Genomic DNA, 9,799 nt, shown 5'->3' with positions numbered 1-9,799 from the left:
GTTAACCCTGTATCACGTGTAATACAAAACATCGCAAATAATTAAAATTATATTATTAGGTAATCATTTTTACGTCCGTCATGAAATCCCTTTTGTTGTACGACCGCGGTGGTTCGTTGTCGTTATGGTTTGTCATCACCTCCGTCCGGTTCGTCGCATTTCGTGCATTGTTTCGGCCATTTCTTTATAATTTTTTTCCCCTCAATGTTATCATATAATTATTATTATTGTCAGAACACAGTTTACTCGTACTATTGTTCGTCGCTCGCGCCACAGGATGTCCCGTTTAAAATCAACCGCGGTCGTCGCCATTTTCGGAATTTCTGCAGTAACATAATGATTATTATAGACATGATTGAAGTATGATATTACGTGTTTGTATTCTTTTGGCTAGTTGGTGCTGAAGAATTATTACTAAAGCCTGTAAAGTGGCATTATGTGTTACATTTTGCCAATCTTGCATTTCTGTACGATGCCTTATAAAAAGTTTAGAAACACAACAACGTGAAACATTCATTATATTTTATTAAATTTTGTCAAGTTTAGTATTAAACATAAACTATAGTGCGTAACAATTTACTCGCCGCAATGTTGATTTTAGAGCTCTCGAGTTTGATAACTGTGATGGCACTGCAGCGAATAACTTAACACAATGAATGTATTTATTAATTTATTAATCAAAAATATTTTTTGAATATTTTCATAGAAATTATTTGCAGAATATCACATATAACCTGACATACGTTTTCAGTACTTCCGTCTAGTTTATTTTTTGAAATTTAACAACATCTTAAAAATGTTCATGGTTTATACTATACATTTTCGAAATTATCGTTTAAAATATATGTATTTAAAAAAATATCAATTCAAAAATAAGGGAAAAATATGTTACTACTCAGTAGAGTAGATTTTTCTTAATTACTTCGTCTTGAGTTAGACACTGTAATTAAATTTAAATTCAATGATAAATCATTTCATACGAAGTACGATTCTCAGTGAAGACTATATAATTTTACTATATTAACAAGTATACTTTAAGATATTTAAATTGTAGTTAAAGTTATGTATTTAATATTGAAAATATGTTCTGGAATAAAAAAAAATTTGAAAATGTATTGCATTTAAAAATACCATTTTGTTTATAAAATATAGGTCATAATACGTTAATAGTTTCAAGTACCGACAAACAAAATTTTTAAATAACAACTAAATTTTATTCTAACTTAAATCAGATTTCTTCGTTTATTTCATTCAATATAGAACGTAAAATGTGAAAAAAATGTTTATTAATAATCTTTTTATTTTATATTCACAGTATATTAAGCTACTTATAATGAACCATCTATTGAATTTTCAAACCTTAGTTTTAAACATTAAACCTTTCATTTACATAATATGTACATTGTACATAATATATTATATATGCTATACATTTCTTAAAATAGAATAGGTAGCTTTTAAATTTTCTCCTGAATTTGACAAATGTTATCAAAAAAGTGGATATATGTATTTTCAATTTTTTTAAATAACTTTTATAACAAATTTTTACGAGAAGGCATAATAAAAAATATCAAAAATAAGTTCTCACTATGAATAATTGTAGTTGTATTGAAATAGTTTATAACGGTTATATATTCAATTATCTTGATTATCTAATACAATACCAATAACTACTAATGATGCGCCAAAAACAATAGAATATGCGGTTGAACTGAAAGCTTTCGATTACATATTATATTTTAGTTTAAATTTTATACATTTGTCATGCTGCATTTTCGTGCACACGAATATTGTATACAACATTTCTGTTTTGATAATTGTACTCAATAGTTTTATGTAAGTACTAAGTACACCTTACTTATATATATATATATATATATATATATTAGATTAATGAGTTTAAAAAATTTAATTTTTAAAAACTGTGTATAAAGTTTTTATTTACCATTTAATTATTATACTTAATGTTTTTATTTTTAGTTTCTTTAAAAAAAATATTTATATATTGGAAACTATGATATATAAAAGTATAATTACATAAAAATAGTAGTTAATTATTTACTATATGAGCATTTTTGAAAGTGAGGTTTAGTATGGACACCTGAGAAACGTATATTAACAGTAAGCTCCACTAAACTACAAACGCTCATAAAATACAATCCTATATATAAAATATAAATTTATAGAAAAAGTATTGCTTTACATAGAATATGAATTTGAAAGCATAAACAGTTTTTTAGAAATGTGAATAATAGTTATGATATTTATTATTTAACTGTGAGTTTCATCTATTTGACAGAAGAAAAGAAAAACAATGGTATCGGTAAAAGTATGATTCATTCAATATTTTATTATAATATACTCTTAGTCACCTAACTCAAATCCTCCCTCAAGTACGAGAAGACAACAAGTAATATGGACACGGATGAAAATTGGACACACTAACATCTCACACGTACACCTAATGAGAAGAGAGCCGAGACCAAACTGCGAACTATGCAACAACGCACCGATTTCCACAGCACACCTACTCCTGGAATGCCCTAATCTATCTGAACAAAGAAAAATCTTTCCACACTTAACATTAAAAGATATTTTAAGTATAGATAATTTTAACCTCCTAATAACATTCCTTAAAATAACTAATCTCTATAATAGAATTTAAATAATTATATATTACTGTTACTTATACCATTAACACCATATACCTGTATTATACTGTACTTCCTTTATTTAAATATTAATATTAAGATGATTGTAAATAACTTGTAAACATGTTTTTCCGGCTAATGACTTTACTGTTGAAGCCTTATCATTAATAAAAAAAAAAAAAAAAAATATACTCTTATATATGATTTACATCTGTATATTTTATTTAATGGGCTTTTGTAATATTATATTACCAGTAATATCTTTCAATTCGAAAAACAATCTAAAAATTTAAAAAATATGCGTTTTAAAGAGATTTTCTTGAAAAATGTTTTACATCTAGCAAATTCTAAAATATAACAACATAACGGGGCTAAATGTATTCCTCGAGATTCAAGAATATAATAACATATATTTAAGTAATATAGTATACTTGTATTTTTTTTCTTAATGGTTTTCTAAATATTCGTAATACACTATTGATTTATAGTATGATAATGAAAAATATAATACAAACACACTCATTATATAATCGTATGCAATGGTTGCCCAAGAAAGCAATTAAATTACACAACATTGGTTATTCCTGTTGGTCACTTCAGTGACGCATATTATAGTATAATACAATTTAAATATACTATTATAACATCTATTTTATCACAGAATATTTAATTAAGGATATTTGGAAAGCGTATAGCATGTGTGTAATTATGATATTCAAATGTTTACAATTTTTAATTAAATTAATCTGAATATAAATCGTCTAATTGTAGCCTGATTATTTTTGATTAGTAGTTTTGTGTTCATAATACGTGAAATATAATATTTATTAAGGTGCAATATCATTATATGGACACGTTTCATATTATATATCTAGTGGGCAACACTAAGTTGTTTATAATTTAAACCAATTTAAATCAAACATAAAAATATTAAATCGTAGAAATGAGACGTGACATAAATTAAATAATTTTATACTCATAGTATAGACATCATAACATGGATATTGCATAAATTTTTTTTTTTAACATAGGTTGCAAGATCAATATGCAGTTATCCGATATACATACACGCAGTTACAGGTGATTTAAAAATTTATATTTTTATAACGTATAATTTTTATGAATATTATGCATAAAACGAGTGTGGTAAAAATCTATATAGGTGGTTTTGACAAATAAGTTTGTTTAATTAAATGATAAATATTTATTTCTGATGAAAATTTTACGATCGCTTTGCATATACTATATTATTTTATTTTAATAACTATATTGATATTATTATTATATAATCTTGACATAAAATAATATCTTTATTAATGTAAATAATAATATATTCAATGAAATAATTTATCAATTTATCATTTATGAAGTTGGTATACTTATATAACAAATCAAGTTCATTGATATTATCCGAGGTTATAAATTCAATTGATTGTTTAAAATTTTTAATTTATTTTTTATGATATAGCTGTTGCAGTGTTAAACATTCGTGTAAATGAAAAAAACTCTTATTGTCAATAATTTAATAATTCGTCTTAATTATTTATTTAATCACAAATATAAAACAAATAACGTTCACATACGTTTTATGACTTGGGCTGGTAGCAGGTAACTATAGTTATTTTTGTCGTAACAATGCAATTAATATTTAAAAATTTAGATTTTAAAGTAAAGAACTCTTCACAGTGTATGTAACATATTATACCGTGTGTCCCAAAAAATAGGGGCCACTTTACCACTCATTACCATGAAAATATTTTTCAATTCTGTTTGCGGGACATTAAACTAGACTAATGGATCATACATTTCTATGACTTACAATTTTTTTAACTCATGTATCTTGCGCATGCGCAATAAAACTTACATTTTTTTTAATGGCAACCTGTAATTTGAATATCATATTAGGGTTTATCGATTTTTTTCAAGCCATTTCGATATATCAACTTGTATCCTAAACCCAAAATTGACTAAACTAGAGCTATGGAGAATTTAAAAAATTAAAAAATTAAATTAATTTAATTTTTTTTTTCTAACTGTAGTACGTACTTATTTTTTTTTTAAACACCATGCACCAAACAATCAAAATTATTATTATTAAATTAATTAACTATTTACTATTTATGAATTATTATCTTATTTTATTATTACACATTATGAAATTGCATATGGTCTTAATTGGCCGAGACCAAAAAAGAAGAAGAAGTGTATTTTTGTTTCCATCAGAATTACCTATAATTAAGTATCTATTAAAATAATAATGAGCATTGGTATTTCTATTTTTGTTATTTACCTACCTATACCTATTAAAATGTGGAACTTATATTATAAATTTAATTTTTTAATTTTTTAAATTCCCCATAGCTCTAGTTTAGTCAATTTTGGGTTTAGGACACAAGTTGATACATCAAAATGGCTTGAAAAAAATCAATAAACCCGAATATGATATTCAAATTACAGGTTGCCATTAAAAAAAATGTAAGTTTTATTGCGCATGCGCAAGATACATGAGTTAAAAAAATTGTAAGTCATAGAAATGTATGATCCATTAGTCTAGTTTAATGTCCCGCAAACAGAATTGAAAAATATTTTCATGGTAATGAGTGGTAAAGTGGCCCCTGTTTTTGGGACACACGGTATATATATATATATATATTAACATAATATGGCTTTGGAATGGAACTTAATACGATTATATATTATTATCGTTGGCACGATCAAGTACGATTTCACGGGCAAGATCAAAAATCCATCAGAAATATTTAATATTAAATTTATTTCAACATTTCTAATTTTATCCTACACGTTAAACAATCCTTGTTTAATATGGCACAGCGCATCGAACATTATACTAATTAATTAATTAATTAATTTTAACGTATCTATTTGAATCATCATAAATATTATCAGTATTATAGTGTAATAATATTATATTCAATATAACATTGCTTCAATTTATTTTGATTCCTCAATGTGGTTTATTTTTAGGGAGATTGAGTGATTCCCAAACGTTGTAAGAATTTTGAATTTCATGAATATCTTTGTAGAAACCACCAAACGTGTTGCACTGAATACGTATTTGTATTAATACTTACGTCGGGATACCTTATGGTTTTTCCGATTCATCTGAACATTGTTATTAATCTTGTTTATGAACACATTTATTCAGTAGCAGGTTGCATAAATATTGTATGAAATTAACGGTTCGTAAAAAATTAAAGTACACCGATCACCGATCATTTATTCGATGTCTGATAAACATTAAACGATCCGTTAAATTCCAACGGACTCGACGTTTTTGGGCATTAACACTTGATTTTACGTACGTGTAATGATTTATTATGAATTCAATACCACTCTTACAAGAAAATGTTGCAGGGTGCGTACGCGTGTTATTTAATCGATGAAACAGCCGAAATTTAAAATGAATAAATGTTTTAGGGGAAAGTACGTATAACCCCAATTATTCAGGTAAAACAACCCTCGAACACTATTTGTTGTGGTAAAAACATATTGTGTACGCAGTGATATTAAATGTGAGCTGTAGATAGGCAACGACCGTTTTTTACACGTGATTTATTTCGTTTGTGTAAATAAACCCACGCTGTTATTTGTTTAACGCTAATAATTGTTTCAGAAATATTATTCATAATTCACAATATTTTATTTACAATCAATGATGAAAAACGCAATGAATCATAATGGAATTGGTACATTGATGATAGCTAATCATGACGGTCTTGGATATGTACTAGGTATGTGGTTTAGTTTCGGGTTATTCTAGTTTTGATTCGTGTGGGATTATAATATCGTTGGTCGAAATTATTATAAATTATTCAGGCTTCAGGCATTCGAGTTTTTTTCTCAATAATGCATGTGACTCATCATTAATTGGGATTTGAAATGATTATTTACATAACACATATTAATATATGCGTTTACAATTCCAATTATTTTATATTTATTGTAAATTTAATTTATTCAGTTGAACTTAAATTCAAACGATCGAATAAAAGCTCACATCAGTTGCACGTTTATACCTCGCATACCTCTAATCAAATTCATTACCTAATTATGATAAACTAATTATCAATATTAATTAATACAATTCAATAAAATTGTTGAACTAATAATTCTAAATATTTAAGACTTATTTTTATTAATTTATTAATCAAATGTTCATATTAAATACAGGAAAAAATAACTTATTAAGGTATAATAAATATTATTTTTCATTTAAAAAAGAAAAAAACTATAAACAATTAATAATACCCACCGAGCTTTTTAAAAATAAGATATTATGAGGCTATAAAAAAATCGCATAAATAATATTGTATCCACTGCATTAAAATTCATGTGTACAAATACAAAAATCAGAAATATCAGAACTTACAACTCATTTCATGTATTTAAAAAAATAGTTTTGATATTAAAACCATTCTAAAAATACAAGCTAAGCAAAATCGTAAATAACTAGAAAACTTTGAAGCTATTTCAGTATTTTATCAGAATTTTAAAATTATTTATTTTTTTATTTTTAAAGAATAAAATAATTAAGAGTCAAAATCAAATCAAAAAAATATATTACATGTTTATGCAGTGTTTTGAAAATAATTATTTTTACGTACTAAACTTCTGACTAATGTATTTTATTATACTGTTAGTGTTATTCCATTAAAAAAATAATTAATTAATAGATACTGTTTAAAAAAAGCTTTAATTAGTATATCATTATACTCATATAAATGCGACTTAAAAGTTTAATCCTTTTGTATCATATTTTTTTTTTTTTTTGACTGCAATTTCAAATAAATGTTGAATGTAATGAAAACTTCATTCTAAAGGTCCTTTATTTATTTGTCATCATTTACTATAATCTTAACCCAAATTCTAACTTAAACACATAAGCACAAATAATATTGAAAAATAAGCTTATATATTTTATTGCCCCAAGTTTAAAATATGATTTATAGTATTTGAAATATAAAAATGTTAAGATGTTTTCTGAATGTTAATTTCAGTCAAAACACATGTTAACATACTTACTTAAATCTAATATTGATGTGTATAGTTAATTGGGTATTTACGTTTTCAAGCTTTTGTTTTAGGGAAGAAGGTGATCCATACGTACATGTTTATTAAAACAATATACGATTTTACTTCATCATATATTTTTCTCATTACATTAGAGATCTAAGCATTTAGAAATCATGATATAATTAGTCAACTACTGGTTGCAGAAAAAAAAAATAATAACGTAATATTAATCCTATATTGTAATGAAAAAAAAGTCATAGCATTGATCTTATTAAATCCTTGTTGTAAGCAACTGTTTTTAATGTAATATTATTCGATTTACATAAGACTTAAATTATAATAACACCATATTAACGATTAATGGCCTCAATATATATTGATACTATAATTAAAATTTAAAATACATTAAATTGTGCATGTAGATAATATATCATATGTAATTATCTATGATTAATTTATATAGTTTGTTCTACGTAATTCATAAATCACAGTATATCTCTAAACCAGTTTTCGTATACATGATCTCATGATTTAATATGTATACTAATTATTTAATGTACTACTATATATATATATATATATATACATAATATTAAAAAAAAATAATTAAGTAATTACTATGGTTTGTTGATTAAAAAGCAATATAAATAATATGACTCCACGGGAAACCCAGTAACCTACCATGGTCAGCACGAAAACATAGTATATTTTTTATACCAATACATTATTACGTGTGATTATTTACTTTCAAATTATGCTTTATAAAGGCCATACATTTATTACAGTAAACATTTGGAATATTTACTGCATGACTTGTTAAATGAGTAATTGCGGGCTAGACGTAATATAAAAGGTTTGTATATTAATTGGATGCTATCAATTTATCCACCCGCTTATTATATACTACTAAAATCTTTGATTTTTTTTTTACAGATTTATTGCAAATAACGTAATGAAGTTAAGATTTTTTGTGATTTAACATAGTAATATCATGATATGTTTTTTTTTAGCTTGTGTTATTTACAGTTTTTGATACAGTCTACACTTTTGAGACCATTTACTATCAACAGAACTGTGCAAGGCTATATTTGTTACTAAACAAGAATTTAAACATAAACATGTTATAATAATTATAGAGAAACGTTATAATTTGTATACATCATATTATGTAACACAAATATTATAATATTCTACCTTACTTTTTTTATTTATTTTGTTGAGTTTAATTAAATTATATTACAATCATCCGACAAACAAATTAATTATTATTAGATAATTATTGTTGTATACTAAAAATAATGAAATCAACGAGTGAAAGAATGTTAAAAAATAAATTATAACACTATGTAGTTTAATAATATTTGTAGAGTTTGTTATGACTCATGATATTAAAATTTATAACTTAAGAGATATTTAATAAGATCAAATTAATTATTGTAATTAATATTTTGTGTAAAGATTGTGTTATAATGTAATAAAAAAAATATAAATATAATATTAGAATAAATTGCGATATCTGTACCTAAATTGCATATCCAGAACGCCGTGTTACTATAATAATATTATATTATTGAAACGCGTTCAAATAAAATAACCTATTTTTTATAGTACTTACTTCTTATGTGACGAAGTTGGTATCGGGAAAATGTGTCAAATATAATGGTATGAAAAATATAGATAAGCCACATTAAGCTTATTGTAGCATGTAAAATTTCAAGATATTAGGTACTCTCATATTTTCATATTTTACAAACTATTAAAATACAACTGTTGGTTTTAGGTGAACTGTGTATACAATGTATGCTGCAGTGAAAAATTTGATGTGGATGGTTCGAACATTTTTCCTTTAAATTGCAGTTACTTGAACTGAATTGGCATACTATAATGGCATCATGATGATGACTTTATTTGTTAAAATATGTTAATGACGTCATTGTGATCTTTTGACATATTTTGGTTCTCTTAACCATATAAATTATTGAATTTAAATAATATTATTTTCACAATAAATTATAATGACAGAAATACTGTTTAATACTGCAGTATAATAATATTATGTTTTTTTGAACAAAATTATATCCATTTCCAATTGACAATTACCAGAGCTAGTTAGT

The sequence above is a fragment of the Diuraphis noxia genome, unplaced genomic scaffold, assembly GCF_037042655.1.
Source record: "Diuraphis noxia isolate RWA-SAM2 unplaced genomic scaffold, SU_Dnox_SAM2 contig0002, whole genome shotgun sequence".
NCBI lineage: Eukaryota > Metazoa > Arthropoda > Insecta > Hemiptera > Aphididae > Diuraphis > Diuraphis noxia.
The sequence above is the reverse complement of the archived record's forward strand: the minus strand, read 5'-3'. Positions refer to the sequence as shown.